Raw genomic sequence first — 19882 nt, 5'->3', positions numbered from 1 at the left:
TTTTAACTTTGTCCACCCCCATCCAACATCCTCCTCCACATCATTAATATGCATCTACTAGTTGGGATTTGCGTTAAAAGAAAGGGAAGGACTTGCATTTAAATATTACCTTCCACAACTGAATGGCATGCTAATACAATTTACTGCTCAAGAATGACCTTTGAAATGTAGTCTTTGTTGGAGTGGAGGAAATCCATGAGCCAGTTTGCACTCAATGATGTTCCATGAACAGCAATGTGAAAATGATTGGATCATCTGATTTTTGGGACATTGGTTGACATAAGCCAGGACACCAGGAATAACTAAATAAATCCAAAAGAACTGTGGATACTATAAATCAGGAACAAAAGCAGAATTTGCTGGAAAAGCTCTGCTGGTCTGGCAGCATCTGTGGACATAAATCCGAGTTAACGTTCCTGGTTGAGTGAACCTTCCTCAGAACCCAGGAATAACTCTTGCTCTTAGGACAGAGTTTTAACAAAGACTTGACATCCGTATATAAGGAGTAGCAGTCCCTTAGCATGTGGAGCAACAGCTGTGTTTTTGTTTGCTTTAGTCATTTTTAATTCATTACCATCTGACTTCAAGGTTGTAAGGGTAAAGTTTCGGAAGGAGTTAATGTCCTTATTGAGCTCTATCCAATCTGAAGATGTCACAGGGTGTTTAGAAGGAGGTGATGAATAAATACCTAAAGGAAGCACATGTATTCTGTGCAACATCCAAGAGTATTTAAGTTATGCCTGAGTCGTTTTGAAAACTATACCTATTGTTAACATGCAATGAACTGCTTGTTTTGTAAGCTGAATACCTCTTCTGTTTAGAAACACCAGTGGTTTACCCTCTGTCACTGATAATTACATAGACCTAAATTCACCACAGAGGAGGATTGGTGTCAGTGAGCAACCCAAGTACTGTATGGTGACAGCGTGGTATTTGAAAATGTAACAAATGGAGCCATAGCTGATAGTGATGCCAGTTCAAAGTGCTTTTAGATTGAGTCTGGGCAAGAGGTGGAGAAATAGCATTGTCGTCCTGATCCTATCCTTTCTGAATACTCTGATGAGGATAAACTTTTGTCGCAGAGCCTCACAAACTCTGGACACACAATACCAGGTTATAGTCCAACAGGTTTATTTGGATACACTAGCTTTTTATACTTCACAACCACCTGATGAAGGAGCAGCGCTCCAAAAGCCAGTGCTTCCAAATAAACCTGTTGGACTATAACCTGGTGTTGTGTGATTTTTAGCTTTGTACACCCCAGTCCAACACCAGCACCTTCAAATCATGAAAACGTATCTGGGACAGTCAGTAAATTGAAAATAGAATTAAAGAGAAACCCACAGAATTGTTGGGATATGGAACTCCCTTTCACATTGATTACAGGAGGGAAGTAAGGTGGAGGTATTTAGAAGAAGCTAGATAAACACAGAAAGGAGAAAGTAGTGGAAGATGATACTGATGGGGTTCGATTAAACAAGATTGGAAGAAGGTTTATATGGAATACTAATACCCATTTGGAATTGTTAGTTTGAATGGTCTATTCTGTAGGTACTTTGTATATTTTATTGTTATTAGTCCTTCTAATTTTTAATACAATATTTTTGTATCTTAATTCTGAGATTTGACAGGATTATTTAAAATCATGAAGGGTGATTGATAGGATATGGAAGAAGTGACTGATCTCCCAAGCAGGGCAGTTGACAACCAGAGGATACAGATATTTGCCAAAGATCAAAAGATCTGGGTGTAGTTATTTTCACGAGGTGTCACAAAGCTGGTCCTTTTTCTAAAAGTTGTTCCTTCTTCTTAAGGATACCATGTCCTTGGTTTTTGTCAGAGGGGTCATAAAAGCGTCCAGGCTCCAAATTGGCTGTTTTGGTACAGAGATGAAAGAGTTTACTGAGAAGCCTTTTTGTTTATACATAAACAGATGAGACTTTAGTCAAAAGCGTTTATGTTTTAGAAGTGACCTGTGTAATGAAACAGGAGTGGTCAGTCCTAAAAGCTGAAGTCTTGTTTGAGTAAGTGCAGCAGAAATTGTGTGGAAACAGGCTGCTGAACTCTCTCTCATTCTGCCTTTCTAATTGGACATATAAGCCTTTGTCTCATTTTTGCTCTGTGTTTAAGGAGTTTGTTTATTGGGACTGTTGCACATATTTTTTTGGGACAACATAATTAAGTCTAGTTTGGATAGACTGAGTTCTGTGGGTATTCTATATTCTGTTCTTTGTGTTGCATTCTGTAATTTTGTGAATACATGCTTGTCTGTTTTAAATCCTGGTAGTCAACCTAGCTAACTTACTCTGGATAATTTTCACTGTACACTTACCAAAGCAAATTGCAAAGTTATGTCTGGGCTGCCTGCTTAAGAATGTTTTGAGTGGTCTGGCCTAATCTATAACAGAGGTCAGCCAGGTGGACATCAATATGAGATCCCTGACTCAGGCTGTTAACCTGATCCAAGCAGGGAACCCTGGCTGATAGATAAAAACAGGGGTGTCAGAGGTTCTGTTCACTCTGACAGCTGCTTCTGAGGGAGCTGGATCAGTGTCAAGAATTTCCCATGTGTAAATAAAGGGTTACTTGGTGATGGGATACCAGCCTTTGGAGAGTTATTTCACTGGGATGAAGGGTTTTGTTTTATGAGGAAAAGTGGAGCAGGTTGGGCCTATACTCATGAGTAAATATTTTACTTTGTCAGAAAGGGGCTTGAATTGCCGATGATATGACACCCTTCAAAGGGCACTGTAGATAAGCCGGAAGCTGGAAGAACACACCAAGCCAGACAGCATCAGAGAAGTTGATGTTTCAGGAATCACCCTTTTTCAGGATAGGGGAAGACGGATATAAAGGGGGAGGGGCAGGAAGGTAAGTGGATAGAGGGGGCGGAGTAGTGAGATAGTGATCAGTGAATACAGGTGGTGGACATGACCATCAACCAACCAGGTCATACTGACCACCTGCATTCACCTATCATGACCTCACCACTCTTCCCCTCTCCCCACCCCCCCCCCCCCCTCACCGCTTTATCTGCAGCTCCCCCTACCCCTACCACCATTCCTGAAGAAGGGTTATACCCAAAACGGTGACTTCTCCACCTTATAATGCTGCCTGGCTTGCTGTGGTTCTTCCAGCCTCCTGCTTGCCCACTTTGGATTCTAACATCTGCAGGGTTTTTTTGCCACTTCAGAGGACAACAGCATCTAACAGATATCCATATACTGAAAATGAGACACACCTTCTGAGCACTATAGAAATGTTATGACATATCTCTGAAGCAGGTGGGACTTGAACACAGGCCTCCCTGTCCAGAGGTTGGAACACTACCATTGTTGCGCAGGAAATCTCAAATTTATCTTTTTTGCTTGTTGATGAAATTTGATGTGAATTTCTCCTGTCCAAAATTCAGGCAAATTAGCCACCATGGTGTTTCAATTGGTCATTTCCACATTTGGAACAGCTTGTGGAGTAGTCAGGCTTGATGACCAGTGCTGTCCACCATCAGGATTGTAACCAACAGCAGTTTCTAAACCCATGACTTAGAAGAATGAGAGGTGATTCTGAGAGGGCTTGACAGGACAGATGCTGAAAATGTGTTTCCCCTTGCAGTAGAGGACAGAGTCTAAAGAGAAGCAGCTCTGCCATTTAAGGCAGAGTTGAGGAGGAATTTCTTTTCCCAAAGAGTCATGAATCTGTGGAATTCTCTTCCCTTGAGAGCAGTTCAGAAGAATATTCAATGACACAGCAATGAAGGCTCTGTCACTGAATATATTCAAGACTGAACTCCACAAAATTTTGATAGACATGGGGGTCAAGGATGCTAGGGACCCCGAAGAACGGTCATCAGACTCGAAACGTTAACTCTGCATTCTCCTCACTGTAACTGACAGACCTGCTTTCTGTATTTGGATCAGCTCATCCTCAAGGTTATTCAGTGGTGGAGTAGGTTCAATGAGCTGGAAGACCGCCTCCTGCCAGTCTTTCGTTTGACCTTAAAAGGATCAGCGGGGAAATGAGAAAACCATTTTTTAGCAAATCAAGTTGTTAGGATCTAAATATTCTGCCTGAAAGGACGTCAGAACGGATTCAGACTGAACTTTGAAAAGGTAATTGGATATCGACTAGAAAAGAATAATTGTACGGCCACGGAGAGTGGGATTATTCGGACAGCTGTATTTAAAGGTCAGCACAGGCCTGAGAACAGTCTGCTGTGTTGGAAGATGCGAGGGTTTCCTTTTAGGCAAGTTTCTCCCATCTCTGCCTGTTTGTCCTGTTACCTCTGCAGTCATGAATGGGGCACATGCACGGACTTATCTCGTGCTTAATGTATCAGAGAATGCAGAGGCAAGCCAGTCTAACATAGTGTTCCTCCTCTAGCCTATCCAAGCCTCCGATTAAAAGCCAAGCGTGAGTGGACTCAAGCCAGTATCAAGCCACACTCTGTGCTCTGACCTTCAGCTGCCTAACGTTTGTTTGATAAACATCAGAATGCAGTGGGCCTGTTGTGTCATTGCTAGGTGCTACACACATAAGACAGATGCTTGCCGAGACTGGAGTACACCAAGCATCAGTTAATATGGCTACTTGTAGAATTACTGGCTGGGAAAATACACTTTGTTCCTAGGACAGAGTCCTTCGCTAGATCATTGCCTTGGCCAAATAGACCTTCTGATTAGACATAGAGCAGACAGGCAGTATGCATGAAAACTGGCAACATTTTAAAATATGGCACAACTCAACGAGCAATGGAAATAAGGGCAGACATACCAAAATATTTTTCAAAAACATTCAGAAGGTTTCTGTTTTCGAATTGCTCTGGAGGGAGATAAATTTGGCCTCCATTCAGAAACAAAGGCAGCTTTAATTAACTGTTTGCCATTCATATACTTGGCAGCTCATTTTGCTTTTCTGTGTACACAGTGTGCTAATCCACAGTAGATCAGTACTCGTGATCGTTTGACTTGGCCTGACATTTTTGTATTTCCTGTCTACATTTGTAATATTTTTGTGAGAGTTATTTTTTAATCTTCATCTCACCCCCCCCGCCCTGCTCTGTCTGCTTTTCAGTTCCGTAAAGCTTGAACTCCTGCTCCAGAAAGCTGAGCACAAAATTCAAGGCTGACATTCCACTCTAGTACCGACGGGCTGCTGCATTGTCAGAGGCGCTGTCTTTTGATGCAACTTTAAACTGAGAACTTCACGGGCAAAGTGAAGTTCTCAAACTCCACGACAATATTCGAAGCAAAGTTAAGAGTTAACTCCAGTGTCCTGGCCAGCATTTATCCCTGAGACACTATTATACAAATAGATTATCAGATCATTATTACAGTTCTGTTTGTGGGAGCTTGCTGTGCACAAATTGGCTGTTAAATTTCCAACATTACCCTTCAAAACTACTTTGTGCTTCAAAAACAGAAATTGCTGGCAAAGCTCAGCAGGTCTGGCAGCATTTGTGTAGAGAAATCAGAGTTAGCGTTTCGGGTCCGGTGACCCTTCCTCAGAACTTTGTGCTTTGTCGGCTGTTATGTTGGGAAAAGCACCAAGAAAATGCCATTCATCTGGTCCATCCATTTAGGCTGCAATTGTGCATTGCTCCTACTGAATGTCAAGCGTGGGGTCCCTTAAGGGCCAAAGAGAAAAAGTAGGCCAACTCAGGGAGAACAACTTAGAATTCTTATCAAGTTTCTGAGGATAATGACAAACGAATTTCATAGAATTGTCTGTCGATAGAGCGGTTTGAATGCTGAAATGATCTCCATTCCTCTTGTTTAAGACCAGTAGGAGTAATTTTTTTTTAAATTCCTCACAGAATGTGGGCATCACTAGCTGGCCAGTATTTGTTGCCCTAGCTTCCCTTGAACTGAGTGTCTCTCTAGGCCATTTCAGAGGGAAGTTGGGAGTCGACTACATTGCTGTGGATCCCCAGAGCCACATGTGGGCAAGACCATGTGAGAATGGCAGATTACCTTCCCTCAAGGGCATTTCTGTGCCAGATGTTCTTTTTTTCTGACAGTCGGCAATACCTTCACAGGCATCAGTAGATTCTTAATTCCAGATTTTTTTTTGTTTTAAACAAAATACAGCATCTGCTGTGGCAGGATTTAGAACTTAGAATTCCTACAGTGTGGAAACAGGCCCTTTGGCCCAACAAGTCCACACCGACCCTCCGAAGAGTAACCCACCCAGACCCATTCCCCAACCCAAACCTCCTACATTTACCTCTGACTAATGCACCTACATATCCCTGAACACTATGGGCAATTTAGCATGGCCAATTCACTAACCGGCCAATCTTTGGATTGTGGGATGAAACCCGAGCACCCAGACGAATCCCTTGCAGACACGGGGAGAATGTGCAAACTCCACACAGACAATGGCCCAAAGTTGGAATCAAACTCTGGTCCCCGGCGCTGTGAGGCAGCAGTGCTAACCATTGCGCCACTGTGCCATCCTCAGTACCTTTTGAACTTGGGTTCCAGAACATTAGCCGAGTTTCTGGATTAGTAGATAACACCACTAGGCCATTATCTCCCCAGTAAGGATGACGGGTCAGGGTCAGGCCTTGTTACAGATTCCCTCTGATTTGATCAATCCTATCTTTTGTGACAGTGCGATGTGCTCGGTAGATAAGCAGACCTAAACGAAAGTGAGGACTGCAGATGCTGGAGATCAGAGTCAAGATTAGAATGGTGCTGGAAAAGCACAGGAGGTCAGGCAGCATCCAAGGAGCAGGAAAATCGACGTTTCGGGCTAAAGCCCGTCATCCTTCTTTTGTGTCAGTGGATAAGCAGACCTCCCAATGCCTGTGCACCACCGACCAAAGGTGTGGTGGATTTCTCCCTCACTTGCCCAGATTGGTGCAGTTCCAACAAAACTAAAGGCTTGGCACCATCCAGGACAAAGCAACTGCCTGGATTGGCACCCCACCCATCACCTTCAACATTCACTCTGTCATCACAGAGGCAACACTGTGTACCAGATGCACCATGGCAACTCATCAAGGCACCTTTGACAGCACGGTCCAAACCCACAACCTTACTTGGAAGGACAAGCGAAGCAGGGGCTTGGAAACACCATCGTCAGCAAGTTCCCACACAGGAACTGTGTACAGGTAGTTTTTCTATAATGTAATGGTTGTGTTCTTGTGGAACCCTGCATTACAGAAAAATCACACTTTAGAAACCTTGCTTAGTGTTGATGATGTAATCGCATTACAGCCAACACACTCTTTAAAAGTTTGCACTTCAGAAACTCCCTAATTTCAGTGAATTCACGTTAACAAAACATACGTTATAGCAGAATGACCTGTAATGCCACCAGTCTTTCACTGGACCTAAATCCTGGAATGTTTGTATCTGCAACAAATAGACTTTAGGCCTTCAGGAAGCAGATCCCCAACACCTTCTCATGTACAATTGGAGATGGGCAGGAAATGTTGATCAAGCCAGTGCCACTCACTGTGCTAAAAATGGATAAAAGAAAATCTGGTCTTGGGCCAGTGCTAACAGTACCCTTGTTTTGGTAGCCACCTGCTAGATTGAGTACGGGTTGGATATTGAATGGGTCTTAAAATTGTCACTTTCTCCTAATGGAGCAGCTAGAGGCCTCTATCATTGTTGGCGGCTTACATCAATATTTGAGTACAGATGGATGATTATGTGGATTTACCCCACTTGGTTTGAACCCTGATTGGCAAATTTGTGTTCTTAATATTTTTAATTTTGGTGCAGTTAAATATACTGTTTAGTGCTTAAAAGCTCTGTTATCTGTATCATATTTTGTGATAGAATATGACATAAGACCACATTTAATCTCATGATCAAATGATTGAAAATACATTTGTTTTTCTGACATCCTTGTTTCTGGTAAAACTAGATTATTGCTAAAGTGCTGTAGCCCAATCACGGAAGAGAAAGCCTGTCTATGAGGGTGGTAATCAAATCGTGGAAAGACAGTGGTTGCCTAAACCCTCCTGAAATTGTAAAATTGTTGTTAACACTAACGAATCATTGAGGAAACTTCCAGTTTGTTTTGTGAATGTTTTCATTTGTGATGTTCTCATCCTAATACTGATTTTCAGGTAGTTTTTGGAACAGCTACTTACAACTCTTAAACATGACAGTCAACACCTTAGTAAGCACAGTTCCAGTTATTCACCAGACTATATGCTATGGGTGAGCTGATCAAAAGTTCAATGTTAAGTTTCACGGGCCAAATACATTGGGAATCAGACAAACCAGCCAGCTTCCTTTTTCACACAAAAGCTATGAAAAGGACTGACTCCTTAAATTAACAGGAGAGATATTTGGTGTGTTTGACGCCAAAATTTCACCTCTATCTCTGACACTCACCTGTACTCGTATGCTTTCCAGCAGGTTGGCCTTTCATCCCATCTTCTTTGGACATAGTGGAATTATCTTTCTGCCATCTTTGTCTCATTTTGTTTGTCCATCTTCCACTCCTCCTCTGCAGAATGTGCTGACAGTTGCCAGTGTTCAATACTAGTATACACTGGTGTCATTTTACAAGGCCTGTGTGTGCTGCTGTCAGTGCACCATCAGTTCAATTGCCCACTGGTGCTTGTGTACAGCTCCAGCACTGTTGCCAGTGTACAATACCAGAACCACTTGTACCAGTGTACACCATCAGCATAAGACCATAAGATAAGGGAGCAGAAATTAGGCCATTCAGCTTATCGAGTCTGCTCCGCTGATAAGTTTCTCAACCCCATTCTCCCACTTTCTCCCCATTACCCTTGATCCCCTTGACAATCGAGAATCTATCAATCTCTGTCTTGAATGTACTCAATGACCTGGCCTCCACACCCTTCTGTGACAGTGAATTCTATAGATTCCCCACTCTCTGTCTGAAGAAGTTTCTCGTTATCTCCATTCTAAAAGGTCTTCCCTTTACTCTAAGGCTGTGCCCTCAGATCCTCGTCTCTCCTACCAGTGGAAACATCTTCCCAACATCCACTCTGTCCAGGCCATTCAGTATTCTGTAAGTTTCAATTAGATCCCATCTCATCCTTTTAAACTCCATCGAGTATAAACCCAGAGTCCTCAAACATTCCTCATACGTTACATTCTTCATCCATTGGTGCCTGTCCTCAATGTAAATGCTTACTTTAAGGTTACAGGGTACAGGGTCACCATGTACAATGTACAATGCCAGCTGCCATTTGAGCAGCATCTAGTGCCAACATGCACCAGTGCCAGTGTATAGTGGCAGCACCCCTAGGTACCTCACCCAGTTGGCAGCTCTTTATATGTTGGGACTGCCTGTGTGTGTGTCAGCAAATGATTCAATCATTACCACTTACCTTGACTCTATCTAACGTGCTGTGCCCACCCACCTTTCCCATTACCTGTCACTGCAGAGTAATCAGGAGTGGAAGCCTGAGTTCACACCACCCATCTTTGCCTCAGCCCCTCCACGGTCCCCACTTTCGGAAGTGCCTCTGGTTGAGGTTTATTAGCATTGTGCACCTGGGGCATTAGTACTTCATCTCTGGGAGCTCCCTTCAATGTTCGCTAATACTATGCTTAGCCGTGAATAACCCAATCTCCTTCTGCTGAAGGTGAAGTGGCTGATTGAGGGACTGTCTGGTGTTTATACCTTGAGGCGTGGTGACTTTGTCATGTAGGTGCTTGTGGCAGCCATTTTTGTGCATAGAAAGATTCCAGCAAAGACAATAAGGTGATTGACTAATTTTGTTCAGTTTTTGTGTTGGTTAAGCGAGAACCTGTGTCCATGGTTACTTGCTTTCCTTTCAAGAGTGTCGCGGAACCTTTAAAACCCTTGATTAGTCAAGTGGGAGCTCAGCTTCTCAGCAGCAGTGTAGCAGTCTGACCATATCAAACTGAAGTGTGAATTCAGGTACAAATTCATATCATACTCATATGCACAAGCTTGTGACTCAGAGGTCAGAGTATGTCAATTGAGCCAAGGTGATACTTAAAAAGAGAAGTTCCAAAATCTCCCATAGAGCCCATATCCCTGCACTGTATAATACAGTCATAGAGAGCCACAGCACAGAAAAAGGCTCTTTGGCCCATCAAGTCTGGGCCAGTTGAAAAACAAACACTGAATTATTCTAATCCCATTTGCGAGCACTTGGCCTATTGTCTTGGCATCGCAAATGCGCATTTAAATACTTCTTAAATATTATGAAAGGTTCTGTCGTTATTACCCCTGCAGTGAAAATATTTTTCCTCACATCTTGCCTCTTACCTAAATCCATTCCCTGTAGTGATATAAAAGTTTGAAGACACTTACAACTTGATTCAAAAACTACTTCTTCCCCACTGTTATCAGACTTTTGAACAGACCTCTCAAATGTTAATGTTGATCTCTCTCTCTTCATCTTCTTTGCAGCTGTAACACCATATTCTGCATTCAGTTCTGCCACTCTGATGCATCTTGCATGGTATGATCTACCTGTATAGCATGCAAAATGACACTTCTTACTGTATCTCAGTACATGACCTTTCAGAGGTTTATAAAATGTTCATGGATAGAGTAAACTGAAAAGGTCTTTTCCCTGGGGTGGGGGAGTCCAGAATAGAGGGTATAGGTTTAGGGTGAGAGGGGAAAGATTTAAAAGGGGCCTAAGGGGCCACCTTTTCACACAGAGGATGGTGTGTGTATGCGATGAGTTGCTAGAGGAGGTGGTGGAGACGAAAACATGATGGAATCCAGGGTAGACAGGCAGGAGGCTGGAAGAACACAGCAGGCCAGGCAGCATCAGGAGGTGGAGAAGTCGATGTTTTGGGTGTGACCCTTCTTCAAGACTTGGGGTGGGTGTAGGGGGAGTTGCAGATAAAGGGGGTGGCAGGGACTGGGTGATGAAGTGAGGAAGGGTGAACCTGGTTGGTCAATGGGAGGAATGAATCTGGTTGGTGGCAGGGAGGAGTGGAAGGGAGAGGGAGGTGCTGGGAAGGGAGTATGGGGGTGGGAAAGGAGGTTATTTGAAATTGGAGAACTTACTGTTGGGTCTTCCAGACTGTAGGTTGCCCAGGTGGAAGGTGAGGTGTTGTTCCTCCAATTTGCGGTTTGGTTCGTTGTGGCAATGGAGGAGACCAAGGATGGTCATGTTGGAAAGGGAGTGGGAAGGGGAATTAAAATGGGCAGTGACTGGGAGGTCTGGTCGGCCCCTGCGGGCCCGGTTGAGATGCTCGGCGAACCACTCCCTAAGTTTACATTGGTCTCCCCGATGTAGAGAAGTGGTGGAGGCTGGTACAATTGCAACATTGAAAAGGCATCTGGATGGTATATAAATAGAAAGGGTTTAGAAGGATATGGGCCAAGAGGGAAATGAGACTAGATTAGGTTAGGATATCTGGTCGGCATGGACGAATTGGACCGAAGAGCCTGTTTCAGTGCTGTACATCTCTATGACTCCTTGTGACAACAGTCAATCAATCAATCATTTGTTGATCCCTCCATCAAGGGGAGAAGATCCTACATATCTAAGCTCCTCAGTTTTATAATCTCTATCACACCTCCTTTCTGTCTCTTATGCTTTAAGGAAAACAACCTCAATCTGTCAAATCACTCTTTATAATTGAAATTTTGCAGCCCAGGTGACATCCTGATAAATCTCCTCTGTACCATCTCCAGTTCAATCGCATCCCTCCGACAATGTGGATTCCTGAACTGCACACCATACTCTAACAGTGACCTATCCTCTCCCGATTCGGAGTTTTCAGCATTTGCCCTGTCTGCTGACTACCATTTCCTCTCCTCTGAACCTTCAATGAATTGCCAGTGGTTTCTGTTAGTTCTTCACTTTCAAGGCAGAGTGCTTTCACCTTGAAACCAGAACCTTGTGGCTTTGAGTCCCCACTGCGGAGATCGGAGCCCAAAATCCAGGATGATGTGATGCATTTTGGAAGGTCGAACTCGAATGCTGAATATAGGATTAAAGACAGGACTCTTGGCAGTGTGGAGGAACAGAGGGATTTGGGTGTACAAGTACATAAATCCCTCAAAGTTGCCACCCAATTGGATAGGCTAGTTAAGAAAGCATATGGTGTTTTGGCTTTCAATAACAGGGGGATCAAGTTTAAGAGCCGCGAGGTTTTGCTGCAGCTCTACAAGTCCCTGGTGAGACCACACTTGGAATACTGTGTCTAGTTCCAGTCGCTCTACTTTAGGAAAGATAGAGGCTTTGGAGAGGGTGTAAAAAAGGTTTACCAGGATGCTGCCTGGACTGGAGGGCTTGTCTTATGAAGAAAGTTTGAAAAGGCTGGGACTTTTCTCTTTGGAGAGAAGGAGGAAGAGAGGAGACCTGATCGAGGTATACAAGATAATGAGAGGAATAGGTAGGGTGAGTAGCAAGAGACTTTTCCCCAGGGCAGGATTGACTGGTATGAGGGGTCATAGTTTTAAGAAATTAGGAGGAAGGTATAGAGGAGACATCAGAGGTAGGTTCTTTGCGCAGAGAGTTGGGAATGCATGGTATGTGTTGCCAGCGGTGGTGGTGGAAGCAGAGTCATTGGGGACATTTAAGCGACAGCTGGACATGCACATGAATAGCAGTGAGTTGAGGGCTGTGTAGGTTAAGTTATTATCTTTTACATTAGGATTAAACTTCGGCACAACATCGTGGGCCTAAGGCCCTGTTCTGTGCTGTACTTTTCTATGTTCTATGTGGCCAGTGCAGTTCTGAGGGTTTGCTGCACTGCCAGAGGTGTTGACTTTTGGATGAGTCAGAAAATAATAGAGACATATGCCTGGAAACAGACCCTTCAATCCAACTTCTCTGTGCCAACCATATATCCTAAATTAATCTAGTCCCATTTGCTAGCATTTGGCTCATAACCCTCTTAACCCTTCCTATTCGTTACCCATCCAGATGTCTTTTCAATGTCGTAATTTTAAAATGGGGCCTTGTCATTGTACCCACGACACCATTCAAGGAGGGGCAAGGGAGTTTGCCGTGGTGGTCTGGCTAATATGTATCCCCAGACCATTATTGTGAAAACTGATTATCTGGTCATTTGTGTCAATGCATTTTGTGGATCTTGCTGTGTGCTTGGTTGCTGTACTTCCTAACTTACAAATGAGAACACACTTGAAAAGTCCTCCATTATCCACAAGTTTGAGAGGTGGGAGATAGGCAGGGGTTGGGGGGCGGGGGTGGTGCAGTTGGGGCTTGTGGTAATGAAACTGAAGATAGAAATACAAATGCTTTGCCATTTAATAAAGTAGACCCATGTGAGCCTTAATTTTCACCTCAGGACTCTATTGGCTCCTTATTGACAATGGCACATTTGTGGACATATGATGCTGTGGTCAGACAGTTGTAACCTGTGGTAATGGAAATACTAAATCCCTTCTTTACCACCATTAACACTGTTGCTGTGTTTTGTTCTGGGTCCCACTAGCTCCTCTGTTAACACCATAAGAAAACAACAATTTTCATCTCCTTTCAGTTCTGAAGAAGTCATATCACACTCAAAACAGTAGCTCTGTTTCTCTCTCCATGAATGCTGTCAGATTTGTTCTCAGGTAAGTATAGTTCCTGTACAAGGCGGACAGAGTGCAGAAGAATTAGTTAAAGTATTAACCAAATCTCACTTCTCTTTTGGACACATGTCCAGTATATGTGTGAGTGATTCACAACTCGGAAATGTGAGCTGGCCGGCATGAAGGTTAAGAGTTGAGTGGAGCTGTAGGAGGTGGGGACTTTCACTGGGGATTTCCAGATTTTAGTTTATGGCCACTTCAAAACCATAACAAGTGAATGTGAAAATCCAGAGTCATAAATTTTGATTCGGAATGAGCTGTTAAGAAAACATAGCTAAAACCTCATCCCCAGTATGTGGGGTTTCAGGTGCAACACTGACTGAATACCAGATGGTGGAATTTGAACTCAGTAAAAAATCTGGAATTAGAATCTAGTGTTGGCCATTAAACCATCATTGATAATTGGAAAAACCGATCTGGTTCCCTAATGTCCTTTAGGAAACTGCTGTTTTTACTCCATCTGGCCTACATGTGACTCCAGACCCACAGCAATGTGGTTGACTCTTAAATGCCCGTATGGGCAATTAGGGATGGACCACTGATACCCTTCTTCTGTGAATAAAGTTTTAAAAATCCTGAGTCCTTAAGGACGTGGAGCTATACTTGCAACTCTTCTCATCTGCACAGCAAATATAGCACAGAAACAGGACATTCAGCCCCACCAGTCCGTGGAGTTAATGCTCCATTGGACCCTCCTCCCATATTTCTTCATCTAAATCTAACAAAATCTAAAATCTCAATCTAAGAAACCTTCTGTTCCCTTCTCCCTCATAAGCTTGTCTCGTGTAACCTAAATGGACCAGGTACTATCAATTTTGAAGTAACATAGAAACATAGAAATTAGGTGTAGGAGTAGGCCATTAAGCCCTTTTGAGCCTGCACTACCATTCAATATGATCTTGCAATCTTAGTACCCCATTCCCGCTTCTCTCCGTACCCCTTAATCCCTTTAGCCACAAGGTAAACATCCGGCTCCCTCTTGAACATATCTAATGAACTGGTTCCAACAGCTTCCTGTGTGAGAGAATTTCACAGGTTCACAACTCTCTGAAGAAATCCTTTCTCATCTCAGCCCTGAATAGCTTACCTCTTATTCTAATATAGGTTGAAGAGCCAAAGATATCACCAAAAATGAAGGTTGCCACAGACAATGCATTTAAAAGTGAACTACCAGCATACGTCTGGGTCGTTGCCATGGACCAGACCAGACTCTCTCAAAATGTTTTAAGAAGGTAGCCCAAATCCTAACTTTTCTTATTTTAAAGGGCAGATGTAAAATAGATATTCTACGAGATTGTAGCTGGTCAACAACTCAGCTTTAAACATAACAGAATTTATTTAAACACTACCATTGAAACTCTAACAAAAGAAAAACAGAATTTAGAATAACTTAAACTATTTGAAAACCCAATCGACTCTATTGCAACTTAATGAAGCTGTTCCAATCCCTGCAACATCCTGTAAACACACCCCTTGTCAAAAGGTAAATTCAAATACAGGTTCTTACAGGCAGGAGAAATTTCAGAGAGGAAGTTCAGGCAAGAAACATCTGTTGAAGCATGGAACCTCTTTTCACTGTAGCTGCTTCTCTAGGACCCCAGCAGTTTTTTGACTGCCTACTAAAACTAAACCAAACTAGAAAAAAAAAACTGAACTGGGAGAACTGGCTACTCCCCTACCATTGTTTTCAAGTAACCATTTCCAGCCAAATTGACACCTCTGCTTTTACAACCCCATCTTGAAAAAAAAACCCCAAGTGCACCATAGCCTTGTTAAAGGGTCATCACACCATCTTGAAATACCATCAGCTTCTGCTGCAAATTGGTGCCTGTGTGTTTAAACTCACAACTTTTTGTAGTACAGCGAGTATCGCTTGCTTGATCCATTGTTAGATCCGTTATTAGATCCTTTATATCGATCAGTAAAATATGTGTTAGATAGTATGTTGTGGCTAGAAGTGGCTGACTAGGAAAGTCTCCTGGTCCAACTGTATTGGGGGGTCACACTGGTGCGTGTGGGATGGGCTTGAGCATCAACCTGTTTGGTCCCTTCATGAGCGCACCTCCATTGGTCATCAAGTTGTGAGTTGTCTGTACCACAATTATGTGCAAAAGCATGACTTTTGGGGACATCTTATATGCGGTGTCAACCTATATGCTGTGAATTACAGAACTTGCTTCAGCCACTTCCTGGCTTTAGGAAAACAATTTCTTCAGAATTCCCTTTTACATATTTTATGTTGATGGCCTCAATTTATGCTCTTTTCAATAAGAGTAAATATTTGTCTCTAACAACCCTATCAATAGTTTTCATACTTTTCAAGACCTCTAGTAGGCTGCCCTTCCGATCAAGAGAGAAGAGCCTGTCACTTCTTTCCTGACACTAATGGAGATGTGCGGCAGATGCTGAGGAACTGGACAGGGCTCCGATCCATCCCATTGGATACATATCACTTTAGTGCTGAGTGTGACCAACTGTTGGGGCTTGTCAATGAACTTATGGAAAATATGAACTATAACATGGGAAACATCTTGTGATATTTTATAATGTTAACTATGTTATATACATATTGTTGGGGCAAGATTTCTGGGATTGTTTGCAGGTCTGAATAATACATGGCATTTTTATACAGGAATGTAGCAGGTGGATAATAATCCAGGCCCTTTCTCAATTGGAATCTCGGATGTGGGCCAAGTTAGTTGGAATGTCAGCTTTTGTTTACAGTGCAGGGTCTGTTTCAGTGCTTCTGCAGTGTTGATGTAGTCAAACTGGAAATGCTGCAATTGCTGTGAATTTGAATACTTTTTTTTGTGAACAAAGCAGCATACAATGAATGTTGGCTGACTGCCAGTAGTTACAAACTGACCACTGTTAGCTTGCTGTGGAGTTAATGCATGACAATGGGCAGCATGGTGGCTCAGTCGTTAGCACTGCTGCCTCACTGCGCCAAGGTCCCAGGTTCGATTCCAGCCTTGGGTGACTGTCTGTGTGGGTTTCCTCCGGATGCTCTGGTTTCCTCCCACAATCCAAAGATGTGCAGGTCAGGTGAATTGGCCATGCTAAATTGCTGATAGTGTTGATGCATTAGTCAAAGGGAAATGGGTTTGGGTGGATTAGTCTTTAGAGGGTTGGTGTGGACCTTTTGGGGCAAAGGGCCTGTTTCCACACTGGAGGGAATCTAATCTAATCAATACAATGAGTGGGAGATGTGTCCTGTCCTCAGGGTAGGTCCTTAATTGTCCCATTGTGTACCAACGTTTCAGCCTGATCTCTTTTTTCTCTTAGTTGTCGTCAGTGAAGTTTTTGCTACTGGCTTCCAGTTTCAGGGACAGGGCAAGGTGACATTCATACTGGAATTGAACCCACGCAGTTGATGTTAATCAGAATCGTAGGCCACCATCTTCACAGCCAAGCTAGCCAGCTCCTCCTTCATGTATCTAACAAATGAAAATGTTCAAGGGGTATTTTGGACTCAAAATTTAATTTTATCATCTCGATGCCCCCTTGACATTTCTCCAGGGGTTGTCTGTCACAATGTTCAGGGAACTAATGTTCAAATCCTGGTGACTTCAGAGCAAATGGTGATCCTGTGGTTGAATATGTTCCTCGGGGACCTGGACAAAGAAGCTGTGAACCGGATTGATTTAACAAATGGAAGTGACTCCTAAACCATAGGAAATAGTCATCATTCTTGTCATTCTCCTTATGGTTCTAATTTTTCACTGGTGCACTGGGACGGCACCGTGGCTCAGTGGTTGGCACAGCGCCAGGGAACCGCTCAGTTCCACCCTTGGGAGACTGTCCGTGTGGAGTTTTAGCGTGGGTTTCCTCCGGGCGCTCTGGTTTGCTCCCACAGTCCAAAGATACGCAGTTTAGGTGGATTGGCCATGGGAAATGCAGGGTTACAGGGATAGGGTGGGGTGGAGCGAGTCTGGGTGGGATGCTCTTTAGAGGGTCGGCGTGGACCTGATGAGCCGAATGGCCTGCTTTCACACTGTAGGGATTCTGTGGTAACATGCAAGAGAGACAAATTCCATTCACATGCCAGGGGATGTTGCAGTGGGGATATAGTGATGATTTCATTGTGATCCAGAGAACCAGACTAATACGGTCTGGACTCAGTTCAAATCCCACAATGACATCTGGTGGAATTTAAATTCATCTAATAAAATCTGGAATTGAAAGCTAATCTCAGGGATGGTGACCATGAAAATTATCATCTCACCATAGGCGCCCTACAGTGTGGAAAGTGGCTATTCGGGCCATCGAGCTTGCATTGATACTCTGAAGATCATTCTACCCAGACCCAGCCCACCACCCTATCCACAGAACCCTATGTCTATAATGGCTAACACGCCCATAGTTACTATGGTCAATTTAGCATGATCAATAAACCTAACCTGCACATCTTTGGACCATGGGAGGAAACTGGAGCACCCGGTGGAAACCCACGCAGTCACAAGGAGGATGTGCAAACTCTGTACAAACAATCACCCAAGGCTTGAACTGAACCCAGGTTCCCAGCAGTGTGAGGCAGCAGTGCTAACCACTGTGGCACCCGCAAACATTGATTGTTACAAAAGCCCATCTGATTCACTGTTTTCCTTTAGGAAATCTTACCTGGTCTGACTTGCATTTGATCCAAGTTCCCTCTGATTTCTCCAGCTGCTGAGCCGAATGGTGGGACAGATGGGCCGAAGGGCCTCTTCCATATTGTATAATTCTGTGATTCTAATGCTGAGCTGTAGCAGTGGCTACAGAAACCAGCAATGAAAGTGTTGACCCACTGGAATGTCTGGGTGGGTTGCATGTGACTCTGTGAAATTGCCCTGTGAAATGGCCTCATGAGCCATATGAACTGTAGCAGTTCAACAAGATGTGTAACAAATGTTGGCCTTGTCAGCAATATTGACATCCCATAAAGAAAACATACAAGGGAATACCCACAGGCAACTTGCCCAAATGTCCACTCTGAGCCCATGGGCTTCTGACTTAGCCTGTTACGTTAGAGGTTTACTTACCTTAGGAATACAAGTCTCTGTTTATTGCTGAACAGAAAGACATGTTTGCCTAAGCTATTTGTTTTCACTCATTAGGTCAAGAAGATACAAATGTCAAATGATCGCAAAAGTACAGAAGAATAAGAAGCTGATTGATGAGCAAGCCAACTCTGGTTGAGGCATTGCCTTGGAGAAAGCAGTGGTGATCTATAGATTCCCCAAGCGTGCAGGTAAATTAAAAAGATCCAGAATTCGTTTACAAAACATAGGTCCCTGGGAATGAATGTATGTTATAATGAACTATGTTATAAATGAGCATAAATGAACTATGTTATAAATCTTACTTAAATTTGGTTTTCGTATATCTATTAGCCCAATCAGGATTGTTTAACAAATATTGTTCATCACATCTAACAGTAGATCTCTTTTTGTTGGAAACGATTCATAATGGCAGAATTGAGTAGTTAAGTATGTGTTGATCAAAATTTGGAAACCATGAATGTATATAAATTGTAATATGTTGACTAGGATTGATCGAGCAGATTTTGTGTATAAATACAAGTCAGGACTGTGATGGAATACTTCCCACTCACCTGGATAAGTACTGCTCCAAAAATGCTCAAGAAGCTTGACACACCCGCGATAGAGTATCCCACTTGATTGACACCACATCCACAAACATTTACTCCCTCTACCATTGATTCCTAATAGCAGCATTGTATACCATCACAAGATGCACAGCAGGAATATACCAAGGCTTCTTTGACTCACCTTACAAACCCATGACCATTTCCACCTAGAAGGATATGGGCAGCAGATATGGGATTATGGGAGCCTGCATGTTGCCCTCCAAGCCACTCACCGTTCTGACTTGGAGACATAACTGTCCTTCACTGTCACTGAGTAAAACCCTGAAACTGTCTCCCTAAGTGCATTGTTGGTCTGCCAACAGTTGTTCCAGAAGGCAGCTCTCCACCACTCCCTAGGGATGGGCAAGGAATGCTGACCCAGACAGTGATGCCCACATCCCATTAAAGAATCCCATGGAAAAATAAATTGGAATATGTTGGCTTGGGTCAGTGATGTTAATGAAAGTGGATGTGCACATCATTATTTTTGACAATAACAACAGTGACTTTGAAGAAGGTGTATGTGATAAGTGCAACACTGAAAGTGGAATAGTGCTACAATAATTCAGAGCAATATCGAGAAGTCCCACATCATGTTCAGAAATAGACAACCTACCCATTTAAGCAGAATCCTTCATGTGGTCAAGCAGAACGGGATTAAAATAAAGCACGGCATCATTTTCCTGGCCTTTTGAAGCAAAAGATGCCAGTGGCTGA

General features: G+C 43.2%; 1 protein-coding gene across 2 annotated transcripts in view; it reads left to right on the top strand.

Annotated features, from left to right (window-relative positions):
* Positions 1 to 19882, top strand: part of LOC140483606 (ETS domain-containing protein Elk-1-like) — an 87695-nt gene that overhangs the window by 29004 nt on the left and 38809 nt on the right. For both annotated transcript variants that reach the window (XM_072581869.1, XM_072581870.1), the window contains exon 2: positions 18633 to 18766. The gene's annotated coding sequence lies outside the window, so the exon portion shown is untranslated. The remainder of the gene's footprint in view (positions 1 to 18632; positions 18767 to 19882) is intronic.

The sequence above is a fragment of the Chiloscyllium punctatum genome, chromosome 12, assembly GCF_047496795.1.
Source record: "Chiloscyllium punctatum isolate Juve2018m chromosome 12, sChiPun1.3, whole genome shotgun sequence".
NCBI classification, from domain to species: Eukaryota; Metazoa; Chordata; class Chondrichthyes; order Orectolobiformes; family Hemiscylliidae; genus Chiloscyllium; species Chiloscyllium punctatum.
This window is presented reverse-complemented; position numbering and strand designations above follow the sequence as displayed.